The 23,355-nt window shown below is 48.0% G+C and overlaps 1 protein-coding gene across 7 annotated transcripts in view; it reads left to right on the top strand.

The window, feature by feature from the left end:
* The window catches only part of FGD3 (FYVE, RhoGEF and PH domain containing 3), a 64,722-nt gene that overhangs the window by 6,962 nt on the left and 34,405 nt on the right, over nt 1-23,355 (top strand). For 3 of the 7 annotated variants that reach the window (XM_067744929.1, XM_067744928.1, XM_067744923.1), the window contains exons 1-4: nt 12,091-12,153; nt 13,255-13,367; nt 22,654-22,837; nt 22,987-23,115. The gene's annotated coding sequence lies outside the window, so the exon portion shown is untranslated. Of the gene's footprint in view, nt 1-12,090; nt 12,154-13,254; nt 13,368-19,415; nt 19,536-22,653; nt 22,838-22,986; nt 23,116-23,355 lie in introns of those variants that run through there. The other 4 variants (XM_067744924.1, XM_067744925.1, XM_067744927.1 and 1 more) reach the window with 4 other exon arrangements.

The following is a 23,355-nucleotide window of genomic DNA, read 5'->3' as shown; positions in this document are numbered from 1 at the left end:
TGTCTTTATTCTTTTCCTGCTCCTAGGTTCATCAGAACCTTTTTTTTTTTTTTTTTTAGATTCCATATATATGTGTTAGCGTACGGTATTTGTTGTCAGAATGACCATCATCAAAAAATCTACAAACAATAAATGTTGGAGAGGGTGTGGAGAAAAGGGAACCCTCTTGCACTGTTGCTGGGAATGTAAATTGGTACAGCCACTATGGAGGACAGTATGGAGGTTCCTTAAAAAACTAAAAATAGAACTACCATATGACCCAGCAATCCCACTACTGGGCATATACCCTGAGAAAACCATAATTCAAAAAGAGTCATGTATCACAATGTTCATTGCAGCACTATTTACAATAGCTAAGACATGGAAGCAACCTCAGTGTCTGCCTGTTTTTTAATTGGGTCGATGTTGAGTTGTATGAATTTTTTGTATATTTTGGATATTAACCCCTTATCAGATATATTGTTTGCAAATATCTTCTCTCATTCAGTAGGAGGCCTTTTCATTCTATTGATAGTTTCCTTCACTGTGCAAAAGTTTTTAATTTGATGCAGCTCCTTTTACTTATTTTTGCTTTTGTTTCTCTTGCTTGAGGAGATATATCCAATAAATATTGCTAAGACTGATGTCAAAGACGGTACAGTCTATGTTTTCTTCTAGGAATTTTATGGTTTCAGGTCTTACATTTAAGTCTTTAAACCATTTTGAGTTTATTTTAGTATATGGTGTGACATAGTTCAGTTTGATTCTTTTGCATGTATCTGTCCAGTTTTCCCAACACCATTCATTGAAGAGGCTATCTTTTCCCCATTGTATATTCTTACCTCCTTTGTCATAGATTAACTGATCATTTAATTGTGGGTTCATTTCTGGGCTCTCTATTCTGTTTCATTGATCTATGTGTCTGTTTTGGTGCCTGTAACATACTGTTTTGATTACTGTAGCTAGGTAGTGTAGTTTGAAGTCAGGGAGCTTGATAACTACAGCTCTGTTCTTCTTTCTCAAGGTTGTTTTGGCTATTCAGGGTATTTTGTGTTTCCATACAAACTTTAGAATTATTTGTTCTCATTCTGTGAAAAATGCCATTGGTATTTCGATAGGGATTGCAGTGAAAGTGTAGATTGCCTTGGGTAGAATGGTTATTTTAACAATATTAATTCTTCTAATCCATGAGCACAGTATATCTTTCCATTTGTTTGTGTTGTATTCAATTTCTTTCATCAATGTCTAGAGTTTTTTGAGTACAGGTCTTTTACCTCCTTGTTTAGATTTATTCTTAGGTATTTTTATTCTTTTTAATGCAATTGTAAATGGAATTGTTTTCTTAATTTCTTTTTCTGATAGTTCATTGTGAATGTATAGAAATGCAACAGATTTCCATATATTAATTTTGTATCCAGCAAATTTACTGAATTCATTCATTAGTTCCCATAGCTTTTTGGTTGCATCTTTAGGATTTTTTATACAGTAAGTCCCCAACATGCAAACAAGTTCCATTCCAAGAATGCGTTCATAACTCCAATTTGTTCGTAAGTCCAACAAAGTTAGCCTAGGTAACCAACTAACACAATCGGCTATATAGTACTGTACTTTGATAGGTTTATAATACTTTCCACACAAATAATACATAAAAAGCAAACAAAAAAAAACAAAGAAAACACTTTTTAATCATACAGTAACTGAAAAGTACAGTACAACAGCTGGCATACAGGGGCTGGCATCAAGTAAACAGGCAAGAAGAGTTACTGACTGGAGGAGGGAGAGGAGGTAGGAGATAGTAGAACTGAAAGACCATCAGCAATAGGAGACAAAGAGCAAGCTGCAATTTCACTCACACCTAATATTGGTGGAATGCATGTTCTCATCTTTGAAAGTTCCCATCTTGAAGGTTCATATGTAGGGGACTTACTGTATATATCATGTTATCTGCAAACAGTGACATTTTTATGTCTTCCTTTCCAATTTGGATTCCTTTTGTTTCTTTTTCTTGTCTGATTGCTGTGGCTAGGACTTCCAATACTATGTTGAATAAAAGTGGTGAGAGTGGGCATCCTTGTCTTGTTCTTGATCTTAGAGTAAATGGTTTCAGTTTTTCACCAGTGAGTATGATGTAGATTCTTGGAATTTTCTTTGTAGACAATCATGTCATCTGTAAATATGGATGTTTTTATTCCTTCCATCCTGTTCTGTATGCATTTTAGTTCCTTGCCTTGCCTTATTGCACTGGCTAGAGAATCCACTACTCTGATGAATAAGAATGGTGAAAGCAGACATCCTTGCCTTGTTCTCATTCTTAAGGGAGGTTATGGGCTGTATTGTGTCCTGCAAAATTTATATGTTGAAATCCTAATCCTCAGCACCTCAGAAAGTGACTATATTAGGAGATTGAGCCTTGAAAGAGGTAATTAAATTAAAATGAGGTCTTGCAGGTAGACCTTAATCCAATATGACTGGTGTCTTTATAAGAAGAAGAGATTAGGACATAGACACACACAGACAGAAGGAAGACCATGTAAGGACACAGAGAGAAGACTGTCATCTCCAAGCCATGGAGAAAAGCTTCAGGAGAAACCAGCCCTGCTGACACATGAATCTCAGACTTTAGCCTCTAGAATTTTGAGATAATAAATTTTTGTTGTTGTTTCTATGGAATTTTGTTATGGCAGTTCAAGCAAACTAATACCCACCCTCACCACAGAGCCCCAGATAAACCACACTTCAACTTCATAGACGAGTTCTGCCTGTTCTTGAACTTCATCTAAATTAGTCTTTTGTGCTTGGCTTCTTTTGTGATGCATCCGTATCACTGGTATATCAGTAATTCATTCCTTTTAATTCCATATTATGGCTATACCACACTTCACTTATTCATTCTCCAGTTGGTGGCCATTTGGGTTTTTTCCAGTTATGAATTATTATGAATAGGGCTGCTATAAACATTTGTGACCAGGTCTTTGTGTGGACAGATGTTTTCTTTTCTCTTGGGTAGACTCCCCTAGGAGTGGAATTGTTGGGTCACAGGGCAAATGTATGTTTAACTTCATAAGAAAATGCCAAGCAGTTTTCCAAAGCAGTTGTACAATTTTATGCTTCCACCAGCACTGTGTGAGTTTTGTTTGCTCAGCATTCTTGTCAACACTTAGTATTGTCAGTATTTTTCATTGTAGCCATTCTGGTAGGGCATGGTGATATCTCATTGTGAATTTAATTTGCATTTCCCTGATAAAGGTGATGCTGAGCACCTTCCCATGTGCTTTTTGCCCATTTAGATAACTTTTCTTAGTCAAGTGCTTCGTTAAGTCTTTTCCTCAAATTTATTTTTTTGTTAGATCATTTGTCTTTTTTCTTATTGATTTGTCGGGATTCTTTATATATTCTGGACACAAGTCCTTTGTCAGATAGATGTATTACAAATATTTGCTTTCAGTCTGTGGCATGCATTTTCATTTTCTTAATGGGCACAGGTTTTTGATGAGCACAGGTTTTTCATGTTGATGAAGTTCAGTTCGTCAAGTTTTTCTTACATGGCTAGTGCCTTTTATAGCCTAAGAAATCTTTGCTTACCTTGAATGCATGAATGTTTTCAACTATTTATTTTTAGAACCTTTTTAGTTTTATTGTTCACAGTTAAGACTGTGATTCATTTCCAGTTATTTTTATGTGTGTGGTGTGAGTGGAGGGTCAAGGTTCATTTTTCCATGTAGATAACCACTTATTCCAGCTTGTTGAGAGGGTTTTCCTTTCCCATTGACAAGTGTTGGCACTTTCACTGAAAATCAACTTGATCATGTGAATGTGAGTCTATTTCTGGACTCTATTCTGTTCCATTGATCTATTTCTCTATCCCTATGCTAATATCACACTGTCTTGATTTTTTATTTAATTTAATCTTATTATTATAGTAATGATTTTACTTAATAAATTAAATCATTTTATATTTTATAGTAAGACTTGTGCTGTGGTAATCTATTGAACTGGTTCTCTATTGTTGGACATCCAGAACACCTCCAATTTTCCCCTATTACAAATATGACTGTACTGCATGTCCTTGCTCATCTGTGTGAACATGAAGGATTGACACCTGGAGCGGGCAGAGCTGTGTGGAAGGGGGTGACCTGTGTATTGTCATCCTTGTTTTGGTCGAGGCTCCAGACTGCCTCCCACAAGGTGGTGGGGGGTGGGGGAGTGGTGCACCTCAGGCACTACTCTGACCCTTTCCAAGCCAACCTCCAGTGTTTGGTGCCTGTGGAGTGCTATCTCACGTCTTGGCTCTGTGCTTTGTCATAGAGACAGCCATGAGAGGAAGTAGAATCTTTTTGTTTGTTTTAATTATCTTAGTCTTACAAAATGATTAAAATAAAATTAGGTTACATGGTTATATGGCTAAAAAAACAAAAAGCTACAAGAGAAGTCTCACTCCCACCCCTATCTTCATTCACCCCTTTCCTCTTGTTCTCTATAGATAACCATTTTAAACTGTTTTTAAACATTTTCAAACTTACAGAAAAATTGTAAGAATTGATTCACCAAGTGTCAATATTTCCCCATATTTGCTGTCTCTCTCTGTATACATAGGCAGACTTTTTTTTGTCAGAACCATTTGAAAAAAAAACCTTTCATAGCTCACGGATGGAACGTTTTGTGGCTAGGTACTTCCCATTGTGTCACTCAGGCTCTGGTCATCTCATTTTAGTGACTAGCTGCATCATCCTTTGAGGTCGCTTTGCCAGATCCCCCCATTGTGTAAATTTCCCTCTGCAGTTAGCAGGTGGCCATGTGATTTATTAGCAAGTCCTCTCTAGGTGGGTCTTTGTTGTTTCCAGACTTGCTCTTACCAGCCCCGATGCAGGGAACCACCTGGCACACTGTTGTTGTGTACCTGGGCAACACTGTGTGCCTGCAGAACTGATTTCCGGAGAGTTGAATTCAGGGCATATGTGTCCTTTCACCCTCCCATCCACCGTGTGGAAGGAGCCTCTTCCCACAGCCTCACCTCCCCCCTCCTCCAGTCTTTGCCAATCTGACGGGGAGAAAATGTATCTCAGTGTGGCTGTAATCTGTAGTTCTCTCATTATGTGTGAGGCGTTTAAGAACCACTCACATTTCCTTTTCTATGATTATCTATTCCTGCCCTTTGCCCAGAGTTACTGGCTTCTGGATCATTCCACAGTTCCACTCACCACCCCCCACCCCCAACACCCTTATTTGGACTAAATGATGGAGAATGACTCATCTGATGGCAGATCAGCCATCTGAATCTTAAAAAAAAAACAGAAAAAAAAACTGAACCATTTTGGAATAAAACCAAATTTAGGTTTTGTCAGATTAACTCATCTAACTCCACATGTATAAGTCTGATAAACAGCAAACAAATTACTTTACATCTGGTAGCTGGTTTTATCATCCTTTTGTCCCTCATGCTGCCTCACTGATTGACACATGAGCCAGGAAGTTATTTAGAATGTGAAATGCCATAAGAGACAAGATTTTGTGAGAAAGCCTAACTTGCTCATGGCCTCGCAACAGGACTGTTCCATCTCATTAAAATATCCAGTACTGAATTTATAATCTCTTTATTATGGAGTAATTTTAGATATACAGACAAGCTGCAAAGATAATACAAGTTCCTATACCCTTCACCCAGCTTGCTCCAGCACGGGCATTTACAAAACCAGGTTCCATTTGTCAAGAGATTGGCATTGGTAGAATACCATAAACTGCAGTCTGTAGTCAGGTTTCACAGCATCCAATCTGGGGTACCATATTATATTTAGTGTATTGTATTTAAAAAAATTTTTTTTTAAGCTTTTATTTTTTAAGAGTAGTTTTTCTTTCACAGCAACGTTAAGGGGGAAAAGGGATATTCCCATATACCCCTTGTCCCTACACATACATAGCCTTCTCATTAACAACCCCCGCACCTCCCCCAGAGTGGTACCTTTGTTGCAATTGACTAACCTACATTGACAGGTCATAATCATGCAAAGTCCATAGTTTACATTAGGTTTCACTCTTGGAATATATTGGATTTTAATGTTATACGTGCCCAGAGTTCTACTAAATGATAGAAGAGAGAATTAGGTTCTCTTTGTATAAGTTTTTATACAAGGAAATAAAACACCTTGTCTTAATGTTTCTAATGTCTTGTCACGGCATATTGAATAAATGTTGGTTTTACCATTTTTCATCTTTCTATATTTATAGCAACAGTGAGAGATTTTCAATGTTCTGAAAAACATTTTTAAAGGTCCTGGAAAATGGTAGTTTTCCCCTTTGGTCATGACCACTTTGCAGGCCATTTTCTTGGTTCCATACTGCTGTGCCGTGAGGACTGCCTGCTGCCTGGCCGGTGAGGAGGGATTTGTTGATGCCTGCTCTGGGTCATTGTGTTGGCACAGGATACGCCATCAGGGACACTGAAGTGGTGTTGGCGTGTGGTTTTGGCCTGATCCCCAAGGACACAGAGAGGACCGTGGGGCAGGGAGTGCATGCAGGGGCCAGCAGCAGTGCTGAGGGGCTCTGATGGGAGACCAGTGGGCTGACAGCTCTTGGAGGACCCAGAAGAGTGGCTGCTCCGTGTGTCTCCCAAGTTGCCCAGTACTGAAGCACCAATTGCCCAACACCCTTGGTCCAGAGTGTCCACCTGATGGTTCACAAGAGTGTCCTGGGAGAGGTCGCTGGCACCTACAGTACTGAAGGACAGCAAGAGCTAGGTCATCTCAGATCAGCACAGGCAAGAAGACAGGGCTACCCCCAGCCCTGCCACTTCCTGGTGACAAGGAGACTGGAGGCTCTGTTCTCTGCTCTGCTTAGAGACAGAGGATTTGATGGGATCTCTGAGCGTCCACTCAGAATGTACGCAGGTGGGTTAGGCACCCCCTTTTCTAACAGGGGCTTTTCCATTGCTGGCGGCTATGAGTAAACTCTGAATTTGTCCCCATAGGAAAGAGTCTTAAACATCAGAGTCTCATACGGGGCTTAGATATGATCGCAAAGCTCAATGACACATACAGTATAGGTGAGAGGTAACTTTTGCCCAGAGCTAGTGCCTTTGCTGTCCCCTGGCCTCTGCGTCTGCAGGAAAACCTCAGTGAGGCCTGGCCACACATTTGATCCTGCACATTCTGGGGCCATCTGATGTCCACAGCCAGGGACACCCTTGCATGACCGGAGGATGCACCCTGGTGGTTGATCTTATTCTGAGCAGCATTTGGGGTGGGCCTGTGGGTGCCAAGTTACCCCACAAATCCAGCCCAGGCAGAGTCTTGCTCAGGCATGTGCTTACTAAATACCAGCTGGGAAAGAAGGGTCCTACCAGCAGACCAGAACCATGAAGGGGGACTGGTGGAGATACTCGAGGAAGGCTGTGACCCTGCTTCTGGGGCTGGGTTGATGGTGGTTGTTGGGAGATGCGGAGTGGGACAGAGAGAGAGAGGAATGGGGATGAGCTGGAACCTGCTAGCACTCCTGTTTGGGTCTCTCTCATCTAATCACAATGACTTCCAGAAAGGGAGGCACCGTTTCACTTTCATCTCTCCGATCATGGGCAAATTTCCCTTGTGACCAGCCCTAACTCAGGTCCCCAGGGAGAATGGGTTCTGGGGGACAAAGGTCCAGCTTAGCTCATCGACAGTCTGGGGTCCAGTCCTCTCCATCTGGTGGCTCCTGGCCTGACTTCCATGCATTTGCCTGGCAGATGGGGAAGAGGGAGCTGGAAGATTGCGTGGGCATTTTTTGAGAGGCCAGGCCTGAAGGGGGCATGTCGTTCCCATTGTCCAGTGTTGACAACATGGCCCACCATCAGCCGGGGAGGTCGGGAGTGATAAGATGTGGTCACTTCACTCTCCAGAAGAAAGTGGAGGCGGTACTGTCCTGTACTCCTCACACTCAAGGAAGTGCAAATAAGAAACAACCAGATGTGGCCATTTCATGTTCAATATTTTATACTATAAAAATACTCATTTTCGGGCTTCCCTGGTGGCGCAGTGGTTGGGAGTCCGCCTGCCGATGCAGGGGAGGTGGGTTCGTGCCCCGATCCGGGAAGATCCCACATGCTGTGGAGCGGCTAGACCCCGTGAGCCATGGGCGCGGAGCCTGCGCATCCGGAGCCTGTGCTCCGCAACGGGAGAGGCCACAACAGTGAGAGGCCCGCGTACCACACACACACAAAAAATACTCATTTTGGATGACCTCTGTTCCTCAAGCTGGGACACAGCACTCTCGGAGTGAATGGAGAACCAGGGAGTTCAGGGTTGGGCAGGAAATTAATGTACAGATGTACAGAGAGACAAACAAATTTATAGAGAGACTCCATAAACCCTGGACTTAACCCCCAAGGCCTCTTTCTTCACGCTTTCCACTGTTCTTCGTACAGACCTGTTTGTTGAAGGGCACAACAGTAAAGTCAGGTAAGAATCACGGGATTGGAGATACATGAAATGTAGCTAACATTCAATTCACGAATCACTCGGTTTATTGCACACAATCAACACACAACAGAGCTTAGTCAAAGTAGGGAGAAAACAGGAAAGGGGGTAATGAACCACTCCAGGGACAAGTCCCGGAAGGAGGCATCTCAGCACCAGCAGCAGTCTCTGGTCCAGCAACGGGTGTCTTGACAAGTGTGAGTGGAAAGTCGCTTCTGCTCCAACAGAGCCTCCGGCAGGTCCGTCTGGAACAGCTCTCAGCAGCGTGGAGGCGGGTCCTCCAGCAAAGAGCCTTTAAGTCATTTGGTTCAGTGGTCTCAACTTTTAAGAAGTCAGTAAGGTGTCATGGTTACACCCCAGGGAGTTTTGTCTCTATTAGTCACCCCTCTGTTCCCGAAATCTTTCCAAGGATGTTGCCAAACAAGCTCCTTATCTATATTGCACTCTCAGTGTATCACGCTCACAGTCCTGTATTGGACGTTTCAAAACAACCAGTATGGAAACTCACGTTCACCACTGTGACTCCATCTTGAATTACTTAATGTAGCTTAAATCTTATGCGTTTCACACAAGATGAGTAGGGATCATAACACAAAATAAATCGTATCACAAGACCTTTCTGGGTTCCGCGCCGGCCTGTCCCTTATTCCAAGAGACTGCCCCATACTCTCCTCTGTGAGGGCTGAGAGCTAGGCAGCAGCCCCACCTCGGGATGTGGGCTCTGCCCCATTCAATGTCCCCAAGACCAGTTTCTTATGGTTGGCCTGAGGCACTCTCCCTTTGGATCACCTCTTGAGTGAAATGAGTGAACATTCCCCCTGGTAGAAAGGTCTCTGCTCACCCGTTCTCTCCAGCCTTTGGTTCCACACAAGTCCCTTTTGGTGACTGCTTTCAGGGTTCTTCTGCCTGCCTCAGACCTAGGGCCGCCCCCAGGTCCTTGCCAGCTGTCCTGGTAGGTGGGCCTGGGGGTTTCTGGGGCAGAGCAGGGGCTGTAGGGGGAGCCCTCCTGATCAGTGTTGCCCCCTGTGCAGTGAGCTGCTTGGGGGAGGAGTGAGCATCCCCTTTGGAGGATGGACGGGCAGAGGGATGACGGTTTGGGGCACTTGGCCTTCCCCTGAAGAGCCTCTGATTTGTGAAGCTATTCAGGGCCATCGAGAGTGAATGACAGAATCTTCACCATTGTTACCAGGGAACCCTTCAGGGTTGAGGAAACAATTTGGACCATTGGGTCACTGATGAAATAACTGGATAGAGAAATAGGAATGTGTACCATTAATACCCTGTAGTCACCTCTTCACTTTGGGCTGATGCCCCCTGACCTTAAGGTGATGCCCATTTCCTGATGACCATATTATATCATTGCATAACAGATCTATCTATTATTGCATAACGAAATGCCCAAAACCTTAGTGGCTTAAAAAGACCGTAAACACTTACCAACTCAGTTTTGGTGGGTCAGCAATTTGGATACAGTTTATCTCTGGCTTGGGGTCTCTTGTGAGTCTGCAGTCTTACCCAGAGACTTGACTCTGGGTAATTCACTCCCTCATGGCAAGTTGGTGCTGGCTGTTGGCTGGGGGCCCAGCTCCTCCACACATGGGGCTCTCCTCTGAGATGCTTGAGCACTATCATGACATGGCAGCTGGCTCCCCCAGAGCAACTGACCCAGGAGAGAAAGGCAGAAGCTGCGATGTGATGGGTGACCTGGCCTCAGAAGTCACCCTCGATATTTCTGCAGTGTCCTATTGGCTGCATTACTGTGTCAACCCTATTCAAAGGGGGCGTGGCTGCAGAAGACTGGGATCACCAGGAACCATCTTGGGAGCTGACTGCCACAAGCACACTTCTTGTTGGATGGTGTCACCCCCCAGTGGAGACCCCCATCTCAGGGTGAGAGGGTACTTCACCCCAGTTCTGCTTTTTGGCCAAGCCCCGCCACCACATGACCTTTGGGTCATTATACCTGGTCTGATGCTGTGCTGCCAGGGTTCATCTCTGCTTTCTTAGGCCAGTTCTGTACAGCAGAGTCTGGGCTTGGGTCTCCATGTCCTGATGGAGTCCCCCTGCCACTCTCTTGTCTGAGGGATGTCAACAAGGGGAAGGGCTGTGCTGGAGGATGGTGGCAGGCACTGTCCTTCCCAGCCTGGGCTGGAAGCATTCCAGTGGTCAATCTGCCACAGGCCAGGCTCTCGTTCCTCACAAAAACTCCAACCACGCATCCTGTATTATCTCCATTTTATGAGAAGAATTGGAGCTCCGAGGGGCTCAGTGATGTGTGGAGGTCACACAACCTGTGAGCCAGGACGTGAAACCAGGTGCCCCTGAAACACAGGCCACCCTGTCTTCTGTCACCTGCTGGCCAGGCTACTCTGAGTCCTCAGCAATGGCTGGGGGCCAGATGGAACTCATCCTCACCTTGGTCTTCAGATTCCTGGAGGGAGATGAACCTAGGTATCCTAGAGCTGGGCCTGGGTCCAGGGTGGCCATACTCCTAGGGTCTGGTGCATGGTGGCTTTCACTGCAATTATTCATGGAGGTGAGTAAGAGCTCATCAGTGTCCTAGCTGTACAATTCTTCAGATCTTTGGTTGAAAGGAAGACTATCTGGAGGTGAAAGTGGGTAGCATGTCTCAGCCTACCCCCTCCCAAACAACGGGTAAATATTTAGTAGAACTGAGGGCGGAAGCAAGTCCCTTCTCCAGCTGGTGTGGGCATCACTTAGGAACTCATGGAGAAACATGGCTGTGTGCCCTGCCAAGGGAGGTCAGGGTGGGCTGGAGAAATTATCTCATTAACTGGCCCTTTCGATTGTTTCATTCGTTACACTCACATGATCCCTGTGTGTTAGGTACTGCCTCTGAGGGGGGCTCTATGGTGACACCCCTGCAACAACAAGGAAACTAAGGCCCAGAGAAATTGCTTTGTTTTTTAAAAAGCATGTAAGCCTGGATGAAGAATCCATCAATTAAATTAGGTCAGAATTCGTGGTCTAAGCCTTGTAGGAATCCTGTATCTTTGTATATTTACTTTCACCCTAGAAGTCATGGAGCCCTTCCTGTGGGTGCTGGGGTGGGGCTGGAGCATCCGTTGTGGAACAGGTCTCCTCAGGAAGTGGCGGGAAGGTCTCCACAGGAAGTGGCGGGAAGGTCTCCACAGGAAGTGGCTTCACCCCGGGAGCATCTTGAAATAATCTGTTTTCAGTGGGACCTCTCAATTTTCCAACCGTCTGTGGCCATTTTCACCGTTCCCACCAAAGAAGACCTGAAGAAGCCTCTGGGGGCCCATTGGGCCCTTTCTTTGATCTAGGGGCCACTGCCTGTGTGGTCTGGGGCCAGCCCCACCGCTCAGGCACTGAACCCACTGACGACCCCTCTCTGAGGGTCTGAGCGACAGGCGCCTGGAGGTCTGCTTAGAAAAACCCACAGAGGCAGAGGCAGAATGGCTGCAGCCTCCACGCCCAGAACAACTCAGGGACACCCAAGCAGTCTGTTAAACTTTAAACCAACACAGGCCAGGATGGCCTGGGCCTTGGACAGCGTTCCAGCCGGTTTGGGCTGTAATTTTGCAAATAAGGCAGGGGGAGAACCAGTGAGCTTGGATGTGTGATAGTGCGGAAATGCAAATGCACTGTCGTTTAGTGACCCATATTGCGAAAACCAGCAAAAGGAAGTTGTGTTTTGCTGCTGTCTGAAGTCACTCCTGGAGAGAAGTGTGTGTGCCGCAGAAGACAGGTGAGTGGTGCTGGCTTTGGGGTCTTCGCCAGCCCTGAGAGCCTGTGCTGGTCCTGTAAGGGGTACTTTCAGGGTCAGGGGAAGTTCAGAGCAGGACCCATTCGGGGTCGGATGTTTTCAAGGCAGGAAGCTGCCGTGGTGCCGCTGAGTGATGTCTTGTGTCCCTTTGTTTTCCTGTGGTGCCTCTGGCATGATTTGTAACAAGTCAGGTTATTGTGGGCATCATCGAACAGCAAACAAGCACACTTGCCAGGACAGTGTTGGGTGTCATCTGCAGTGGCTTAGACTCTAGCAAAGATGAACCTGAGGCCAGGGTCCCTGCGTAGGCTGGGCCTACGGAGGACAGATGAAGGGTCCCAAACATGGTCCTTAGGGGGCTAGGTCTTTCCACATGGTGGGGGCTCCAGAAGATTCCTCTGCAATCTGCATTTTAGGTACTGACAGACAGGGCCTGTCCATGATAGTGCTACTAGGAAGGAAGGCCAAGCCCATCAGGGCCTCCTCAGAATCCCACACTGTGCCCAGACAGTGCAGGGTGGTGGGCGGACCACCTGTGAGAGGCTCGCAGACTGGGGGAGGCTCATGGGCAGCCATGGGGTACCAGAGGCAGCTGTGTTTGTGCCCGTTGTACAGAGTGGACATGTTCTAGGGCGCGACTGCACTCAGAACACTTGGCTCCCAGGACCCTCTGGGGTTTGTAGTGTGGGAGTCCCTGTGGTTGCTGACCACCAGCCCATTTACAGCTTCTTGCAGTCGGTGAGGTGCTGTGGAGTCCCCTTGGGAGGTGGCAAGTTGGGCCTGGGGTTCTCTGAGACCCCACTGGAGAGGGGAAACTGAGCATGGGGCAGCAGGTGGCTGGTGCCCTGCTGGTGTTCGTGGCCAACTGGGACGTTTGGCTTGCAGCCCCTCCCCCAGCTTATGACTTTGGACAGATGCTTCTACCACTTAGTTTTCCTGTATGTGAACTGGGGTCTGAGTGGTGCCGGGCTCCGGAGGTGAGCACAGCCCCCTGGAGGCTGGATGTGCTTGGGGCAGCTCTGCTATTATTTGGATTAGTCCTCAGACAAAGCCCAGGGTGACCTCGCTCCGCCGTTCTTTCAGGAGAGGAAGCTGAAGGTCACAGAGAAACTGAGGCCCACCGTTTGCCCTAGACCATGGACTGCAAGACGCCAAGCCGGGCAAACTCAAACCTTTGGAGCCTGACAGCTTGACTGGCAAGTGGCCCTGGGGCTGGGTGGGGCCGGGTGCGGAAGGGGAGGAAGTGGTTTGTCTCCAGCTGGTTGGGTGCAGGAGGCCAGAGGCCCTGGTTCCGCTCCTTGGGCTGATGTCTGTCTCCGCACAAAAACCAGCACCTCCAAATATGCAGTGCCTCGCAAAGCTGGACAAGACTGTGTGCTCTGCACACACAGAAGCCTGGACTGTGGTGGGTCTGTTGGGGTTAAAGCTGAGATGTGGTAGTGAGGCCCCAGAGGAAGGGTGAGGCTTTGCTGCCCGGAGCCCCTTGAGAACCTAGGGTGGCGGGTGTCCCTGGACCCAGAACAGTGACCATGGAAGAGTCGCTGATCCAGTGCCAGGAGCACCTGCCTTGCGGCATCATTGCCACCTTCTCCAGGTGGGCTCTGATGACTCTACTGACAGATGAGGAAACAGGTCCATGAAAAAGTGGGTGAACATAGGGGTAAAAATGTAACCTTGGGGCAGTATTAACCATAGCCGAGATGTGAAATCCAAACCTGGATGGGGTGTCACTCACTTGCATGACCCCCTGGCTACCCACAGCTATGAGATCCATCCTGGCTCCAACAACCAGGTCCCATCCCCTCCCTTTCTGGGCTCACCCACCTAGGCACACTGTCAGCTCTTCAGATGGCCTGGCTGACTCTTATTTGCTTTGTGCTCTTCCCTCTGTCTGATGGTATCTGATGCTGTTCCCTCTGTCTGGGACACTGGTCTCTCTGCCTCAGATGCTGTTCTCTCTGTCTGAGATAATGTTCCCTCTGCCTGAGATGCTGTTGCCTCTTCCTGGGACACTGTTCCCTCTGTCTGAGACTCTATTCCCTCTGTCTGGGATGCTGTTTCCCCTGTTGGGACATTGTTTCCTCTGTCTGAGATGCTGTTCCCTCTGTCTGCAATGCTGTTCCCTCTGTCTGAGGCTCTGTTCCCTCTGCCTGAGAGGCTGTTTCCTCTGCCTAGGATGCTGTTTCCTCTGTCTGTAATGCTGTTCCATCTGTCTGGGATACTGTCCCCTCTGTCTGAGTCCCGATGTGTGATGACTGGTCACCTAGGTCCCCAGTGAAGTGGATGGTGGCTGTCCTTACACATCAGCTCTGGGGGTTTTGGTGGGGCCCACTTGGAGCCCCTCGGTGCCCAGGACACAGAGCTCTTGCTGGTGCAGGTGTGTGGCTTTAGGAAGGTGAATCCATTGTCTGGGTGTCCCTTTCTGTGTAATTACCTAACAGGGTCACTGTGAAGTTAGATGAGACGACCGTGGGGCTGTCGAGTGATGGACTGTAGGAGGTGGGATTTGACCTTCTGTAATATTGATTTGCATTTTATATTTTCAAAATTTGGACTCAGCCAGAGGACATTTTTGTATGGTTTTGTAAACGTACATATTAGAAGGGAAATAAGACCGCTTGCGATGCCGATTCAAATTCATCTATTCACTTCCTCACCGAACATGCTTACTGAGTCCTGCTGTTTGCCAGGTGGGGGACCATGTGAAGGAGGTGAGATTTCCACCTGTGTGGGCTGCAGCCAGTGGGGAGTGGAGGTGGGAGGTGTGGGTGAGCCTGGAGGAGTAGCGGGGATGGAGGAGGGGCGGCCTCATCTGGGGGGAAGGCCTGTCACAGAGCAGGGAGTGAGTTCAGGGAGCTGCGCCAGGCTGTTCCTCTAGAGGGAGCACCTTGCAAAGGTCCCTGAGGTGGCTCAGTGTGGAAGGAGCGGCAGAGTTACATCTGTGCTCAAGGATTTCAGTGTCAATCGGAAGCTGTTGGAAAGTTCTTATCTGTTTTGTTTCATTACTTTTTTAAATAAAAATTTCAAACATAATCAAAAGTAGAGAGAAGTATGTAGTGAGCCCAGGGTGCCCAATGGAGGAGGTCAGAATGGAACAAGGACCCCCCCTTGCCCCACCCCAAGTGTGGGCCTGGAGGTCTTGGGTACTGCAGAGATCAACTTTTTTCCCCAAAAGCTTTATTACAAAACATTTCAAACATACAGCAAAGCTCCAAGAATTTTACAATGTCCCCTCCTGAGATTCTATTTGCTTTATCACACATCTACCTGCCTATGCAAGGAAGGATTTATTTTTTATTTCAAAGGTTGTGACTTTATTTTTATAGTTGCTTTTAATGTATGGTAATGTACAGTGTCTGTAGTGTTTATATTTATACTCCTTCTAGATGAAAGTAAAATAAAAACAGAAACAAAATATGAAACAGAAATAAGTATAGAAAATTTAAAAATAAGAAATAAAGAAAAATATTAAGTAAATACATAAGTAAAAAGATTAAGTGGAAACACTGCAGGGACTTCCCTGGTAGTCCAGGGGTTAAGACTCCATGCTGCCAACGCAGGCGGTATGGGTTGGATCCCTGGTCAGGGAACTAAGATTCCACATGCTACGCAGTGTAGCCAAAAAAAAAAAAAGAAAGAAACAGTGCAGTGGTCTGTTTCCCAGGCACAACCACCCTGCGCACAGTGCAGCCCTGCATGTAACCCCTCTTGTCATAGCTCCTTACACTGCACCCAGTGCGTTCCCTGAGTTTCTGTCAATCCAGCTCTGGGCACACGTCATCACTACTGGGCTCATTGTGTGATTTCACACAACTCCTACTGCAGCTGAGCAGGCCCTGTGACAGGGGACCTGGGAGCTTCAGGCGATGCTAATGGCTGAAGGCCATCACCCTGGTGAGGTGTCCTGCCCATGTTTGTCATTTAGGGCCACTAAAAATGTATGACATGGCCAGTTGAGGGTAGAGTGTTGTGCACTGCCTCAAGCTTTAAGAACCTTTGCAGGACTGTTGTTGGGTCCAATTTTACAGACAAGGAAACTGAGGTTTGGGGAAGTTGAGCTTATCTCTGGTTACTGGGTCAATCAGTGGTAGAAACTGATCACTCTGGATGCAGGGCCTCAGGCCCACTGTGCTGCTGCCTCCCTGGATCCACGCAGGAGGGCCAAAGATGCATCGTGCAATCCATGGGGGCTGTCATGCCCCCATAGGCCCAAGAAGACGGCCTGGGGTCAGAGCAGGGAGGAGTCCAGGCAGGGCCTCCATAGCTGGAGTTGGCTGACCCTCCCTGGTGGGCAGGGGGCTCTAGCCCTCCCACCTCCCTCCCAGTGAGGCACCTGTGGTCCCAGGAGTGTAATCAACCGGGAAATCATCCTGCCTTTTCCCCACAATCATGTATTGAGCCTCTAATAATGATACCCATGTTCTGTGCTGGGCCATGAGCTGTCTCTGAGCCTCACCTCGTCAGATGGGGGACCAAAAGATGGTCTGGAGGCCGAGGTCAGAGCCGGAGCCACGCAGAGCGTGGGCCACAGTCCAACCATCCAACCACCTCCCAGGTCTGTTCGAGGCCCTTCCCTGGGGGCCATGTTTCCTGAGGAGTAGCGTGGGCAGTGTAGGGTGACGATGCATCAGCAGCGGGGTGAGAGGTTTACAGGCAGCTCTTGCTCAGGGCCAGGCCTCTCCACAACCGCACGTCACTGTGGGCCTCGAGGCTTCCGGGGGGGTGAGTGGAGAAAAAGCCTGGGTTTGAGGCCCAGGGTGACAGGAATGCAGGGCAGGGAGTAAGTTTTCAGTGCTTTTGAATCACTGTCACTTTAACCCTAATTTATAGAACTTTCTAGGCAAACCTTTCTGAAATGCATTCCTTTTTTTAAAAGCTTTTTTATTTTTTTTACTGTGGTAAAATACACATAACATAAAGTTTACTATTTTAACCACTTTTAGGTGTACAGTCCAGTGGCATTAAGTACATTCACGTTGTTATGCACCATCGCCACCATGCATCTCCAGAACTTTTTTATCATTCCAAAATGAAAATCTATTCCATTCAATACTAACTCCCCATTCCCAGTCTCAGCTCCACCATTCTACTTTCTGTCTCTATGATTTGCCCCCTCCAGGTACCTCACACAAGCGGAATCTTAATATCTATCCTTTTGTGTCTGGGTTGTTTCACTCAGCACTTCCTCGAGGTTCATTCATGTTGAAGTAGGCTTCCACCTTTTGGCCACTGTGAAAAATGCTGCTCTGAACCTTTGTTCACATGTGAACAGGGGGCAAACATCTGTTCGAGTCTCTGCTTTCAATTCTTCTGGGAGAAATGTGTTCTTGAGGACATAAGGGATTCATGTTGGAATTTGGTGTTGAAACAAATGCAGCTTCTCTAAGAAAAGCTGCAGCATACCTAGGAGCGTTAGGACCCCCACCTACCTCACACCCCCGCTGTCCAGCCCACAGGCCCCTGCCCACTCACCAGTATCCCAGTACTAGAACGGACAGGTAACTTTTGCTTCTTTTTTGTTTTTCCATAATATCTAGGTTTCCTTAAAAAAAAAAATGACCCATCACTCATGAGGTTTAAAAAAATAACAGTAACTTTTTAAAGTGATGGTGTGAACTGTTTGGGGAACATCTGGTCAGGGCGTCCCAGCAAGCTGGGATGGTGCTGTGCTGATCCGTTTCCTTTCCTCCCCACTCTGCTGGCCCCATCCCACCCCGAGGTCCCACTGACCCCAGCGAATTTTGAAGCATGTGGCACCCCACAGTACCTGTGTCCACCTCTGTGTTCTCAGCACACAGGATGGAGAACGCAGACTGTACCAGCTGCAGCCAGAGCGCTTCCCGGGCTGAGGCCCCAAGGCAAGTATTGAGCTTCTGGATCCTGACACTGGAGTGCAGGCACCCCTGGGTCCCTGGGCAGCTTTGCTGACATGTCATTGATTGTTACATCTGGCATGGCCAGCGCAGCCAGACCTTTGTCACTGCTAATACAGCCTTGTGGGTTTCTGCAGCTTTGTCTCCCAGCCTGCAACCTGCGTGTAGGTGTGTGCAGCACAGAAGTTTCTGGTATTGCCCTATGGTGCTTCCAGTATTGTTTGAATTACCTCCTTCACGTAACCAACCACCTGGACATGGTAGGGTAAAGAGCAACCCCACCAAGGATTGTCATCTCTCATGATTCTGGGGCTCGTGGGATGCATTCCCATGGCTCTCACTCAGGGTTTCTCTGGGACTGTCGCCAGTGAGGGCTGGAACTGTTTCAAAGTCTTCTTCTCAGGCTCACACATCTGATGGCTGCTGCCAGCTCTCAGCTGGGGCCCCACGTGCCGGGCCCACTAAGCCATGTCAGTGACAAGACAGCCGAGGTCTCTGCCCACGTGGGGCCTCCAGGGTACCAGGTGACAGGCAGCAAGTGAGATGGGCATAATGGTGGTTTTAGTGGGGGTTCCTATACTGTTTCCAAGGTGGGGACGTCCAGCGGCAGGTGGAGCGGACTTGTGGCCCATCTGTAAGACTATCCCTGCCCATCTCAGGCAGCTACCAAGTGGCTCAGAGACTCCAGGGCAGACACCACTGCATTCATGCCACCCCATCCAACTGGCTACTGTGGATGGAGTCACTTAACGGGCCACAACGCACTGGAGAGTGGGGCACATTTAATTTCTCTGTACTTCTCCAGTCCCCACACCTCCCCCAGTCCCAGGTTTGGGGCCTTTGATGCTAGGTGGTGGCAGCCTCGGGTGTCAGGGGCCCTGGGTCCTCTGTTCGGCAGCAGGCTCAACTCACCTAGGGTGGGCTCCCTCAGCTCAGGGCTTCTAAAGGGAGAGCTGAGTGGCTGGGAAGACAGAAATGACAAATGCTCCTTGGCTCCTCCATGATTACACGTCCCTGGCCTTGGGCATGTCAGAATGAGCCCGGAGCCCAGTCCAGGGGGTTCAGAGCAGCATGTCTGGGGGACCCAGCTCCTGGGTGCTGATTACCCCAGGCCAGCATGGCCAGGGTCAGTCTTGGCATCCTTGTCTGAAACATGGAATGTCACCCACCTTGGTGATTGTGACTGAGCAAGGGTACAAAAGCATTCAGCACATCTCCTGACACATGGGGTGTGTGGGTGTGTATGTATAATTGGATATATGTTTATATGTATTTGTGTATGTGTGCATGTGCATATGTGTATACACGTGTGGAGGCATGTGTGTGTTTATATGTGTGTATGTTGGGCACCTTTGAACATGTGTTTCCTCTCCCCCAACCCTACCTTAGCCCCCGGCTCCTCTGAGCAGTGTGGAGGGGAGGCTGGAACTGGACTGGCCTGCCCTGCACTCACGTTGGCCTTGGACAGGCAGCAGGGAGACCAGTCCTGAGGTAAGCGAGGCTGTGGGCTGTATCCTGTGGCTTCCCAAATCAGATCAGAGGGTCGTCTGATCTTTAGGAAGGTTGCTCTGCAACGAGGACCTTCCTCCACCACGTACTCTGCTCCCTGGAGGATGTCTTTATGCTGAGCCCTGGGCTTCCCAGTCTGGCCGAGCATGGTTCAGCTGCCCTTGCACTAAAACCCTTGGAAGATAAGATGGTCATGGTTAAAGGGCCTCCAGAGGAAAGGCACACTTCCTCCCTTTGAAGGGCATCCAGGCAGACCAGCCTCCCCAGCCTCTGGGCCTGCCACACCCCTCACCACCCTCCTCTACATGATTCATTGTCCCTTCTGTAACAAGGAAAATGACACTTGGTGAGTGTCAGCAACTCACCAAGTTTGCACAGCTCAGAGGTATCACCTTCCACAGGGTATAATCAACATACAATTAACTGCATATGTTTAAAATGTACAATTTGACGTTTCAACATACATATATACACCTGTGAAAGTGTCGCCACTGCCAAGATGATGAGCATAGCTGTCACCCCTTGAAGGCTTCTCTGTGTTCCGTTGTAACCCCCACACCACACCTACCCCTCCTTCCAGGCAACATCCCTGTCTGCTTTCTGGCAGCACCTGTTAGTGTACATTTCCTAGAATTCTATGTAAATGAGAAAAAAGTAGGTGCCTTTTCTTTTGTCTGTCTTCTTTCACCTGGCATGATTATTTCTGGATTCATCCATGTTGTTCAGAAGTATTCTCTTTTCCCCTCAATGGTTGAAAGATTTGTGTAGAATTGGTATCAATTTTGGTCATTATTTTTCTCAAATATTTTTCAAGCTCACTCCTTTTTTGAGACTCCACATATATATTCTGGTTACACAGATATTATGCTGCTTAAAGTTTTTCCACATCTCACAATTCATTCTCGCTCTTTCATTTTAGATAGCTTCTATTGTCTCTCTAAACTCACTAATTTTTCTTCTACAATATCTAATCTGCCATCAATCCCTTCCAGTGGGTCTGATCACACACTGTGTGGTTTTCATCTCTGCAAGTTGGATTTGCATCTTTTTTTTATTCTTCATGTTTCTACTGACCTTTTAAATATAATGCGGGTAACTGCTGCTGCCTTAATGACCTTGTCTTGTCTGGTAATTCTAACATCTGTAACATATGTGGTTCAATTTCAACTCACTGCCTTTTTCTCCTCACTCTGGGTTGTGTATTCCTGCCCTCTGTGTCTGGTAATTTTTGGTTGGATGCCAGACACTACAAATCTCACCTTACTGGATGCTGAATATGTTTGTGCTCTTATAATTGTCCTTAGGCATTGTTTAGGGAGGCAGTTAAGTCATTTGTAAACAGATGGACTTTCCTGTTAAAATTCATCAGTATTTGTTAGGTGGGACCTGAGCAGAGCTCACCATGGGGCTAATTATGCCCCACACTGAGGCAAGACCCTTCCAAGTTCTCTAACTCCCTGTGGATCTTGGGGTTTCCAGTCTAGCTGGTGGAAACAGGCATATTCCCTGCCCTGTGTGAGCACCAGGTAATGTTCCCTCTGACCCTCTCAAGTAGATCTTTCTCCAGCATTGCAGTTTCCTCACACATGCACTGAGCCATCTCCGAGGGCCCTTGTCAGCTCTCTGCGCTCTCTCTGTGCAGCTCTCTCTCTAGTGCTCTATCCTCTGACCTCCAGCTGCCTTCGTATTCCTGGACTCCCAGCTCTGTCTCCTTACTCAGGGGTCTACCTGAGATCCCCTTCTCTGGGCAGGAAGCTGGGGTGAGAGAGGGATCACTGCACTTGTACCCACCTCTCAGGAGCACCGCGCTTTGCTGCCTGGTGTAAGGTGTCTGTCAACTGTTGTTTCGTATGTTTTATCCATGATTTGGTTGTTTCCAGTGAGAGAGTATCTCCAGTTTCTGTTATTCCATCTTGACCAGAAGCAGGAATCCCTGAGGTGTGATTGCAGCAGGCTCCACCTGGCACCAGATGGCTGCACTGGACACACCAAAGCTGAGTGTGGCCTGCATTCCATCTGGCATATTTTGACTGCTGTGTCATGTCTGATTTCCGGAAACTGGAGTTTATCACCTGTGCTATGAGAAAAATGTAGCAAAGCATGCATTTTCTGTTTAGAAATCTTGATATTTCTCCCCATTAAGCTCTTTAAGAATGTGGCAGTAGCCAATACTAAATGTGCACCCCGCACTGGTTTTGGTGTCACTTAAAGAAAGGTCAGGGCTTCCCTGGCGGAGCAGTAGTTGAGAGTCCGCCTGCCGATGCAGGGGACATGGGTTCGTGTCCCAGTCCGGGAAGATCCCACATGCCGTGGAGCGGCTGGGCCCGTGAGCCATGGCCGCTGAGCATATGCATCTGGAGCCTGTGCTCCGCAACGGGAGAGGCCACAGCAGTGAGAGGCCCACGTACCGCAAAAAAAAAAAGGTCCACTCAGAAGAAATCTGACTGCACTGGAAGGCAAGAGCGTAGGAGACTATCACAGGGGCTGGAGTTGGTGCTTGACTCCGGGGGCCTCGCCAGCCCTCAAGGCCACGCACGCGCAGAGGTGGTTCACGCTTCTCTTCTGAGCACACTCTGACCAGAGGCCCTTCTGCTGCATGGGTGGCCGAGGGTCAGGCTTCAGGACACCTTTTTGGTTGTGTGTGTTGCAGGGAGGGGAAACTGCATCTCCACTGATGGTTCTTTATTTTGTTTAGCAAGGGAGGAGGGGAATGTGTGAAGAAGCCACTGGCAGCAGAGCTGAGTGAGTGCCTGTGTCTGGGAGGGCACGTGTAGATGCCAGCCAGCTCTCCTCAGACACAGTGGGCACTGCACACTCAAGAGGATCCTTTCTCCCTGAGTCACTGCATGACTGGGGACAAGCTCAGTTCTGGCCCCAGTTTTAAGCCAGGGCCTAGAAGCTGCTGCACAGGGGCCAGGGACTCAGCCATGCTCCATCCACCTGCAGACCTCTATGACCGGCCCGGGGGTCTCCTGCACTGGGTGGTGGCATGAAGATGCCCTTCCATGTTCTCCCTTGAGCACTGGGTCTGTCACCCATGCTGCTCCAAGTGCCAGTGGAGAAGGTGGTTTTCATTCTCCTTTCACGTTTTTTTTTTTAGAACCTCCTGAACTGCTCCACTTCAAAACTGCTGGGCAAGAAAAAGATTTTCAGCAAATCCTCCCAGCCCTCCAACCCTGTGCAAGGCCTGGGCTGGCCAACTCAAAGGACCCGGAACACAGCCAGCAGGGAGCCTGGCACCCACCCTTCCACCTCAGTGTCCTTGCAGAGTCTGACAACCTCAGGTAACCCACCTATTGCCCAGGAATAAGTGACTGCCGCTCCTGGTCCCTGACCTCCTCTGCAGCTCCACTGGGGGTTCAAGTGGAAGATTTGGGGGAATGTCAATCTCCTCCCAGTCTAGTCTCACCTTTGACCCTCTCTGTGCACCTAGACTGACACTTGAAGGTGCCTTTCCTCCACGAAGGTTTCCAGAAGAGGCACCATGTGAGGGCATGAAGTAGTTCCGGTGCTTAGCAGGAAGAGGAATTGGGAACCAAGATCCAGCCTCCTCAGCCTCCAGGTCTCTGGAAAATGACAGGTCACCTGTCAGACAGAATATCGACAGTGATATTGAGGGAGGGTCTCGATGGGGCTCCTGCCTCACCTCAGAGCTACATGGTAGGATAGAGTGCCACGGACGCCCAAGCACAGTACAGACCAGATTCACTGTGCTCACGGTGGTTATTGCTGTTCGTTTACACATATATTCTGAATTCACTGAGGGGCAGGTAGCTTCACGCTACAGAATTCATTCCTCCCT

Source organism: Pseudorca crassidens, chromosome 7, assembly GCF_039906515.1.
Source record: "Pseudorca crassidens isolate mPseCra1 chromosome 7, mPseCra1.hap1, whole genome shotgun sequence".
NCBI classification, from domain to species: domain Eukaryota; kingdom Metazoa; phylum Chordata; class Mammalia; order Artiodactyla; family Delphinidae; genus Pseudorca; species Pseudorca crassidens.
The sequence above is the reverse complement of the archived record's forward strand: the minus strand, read 5'-3'. Positions and strand labels throughout refer to the sequence as shown.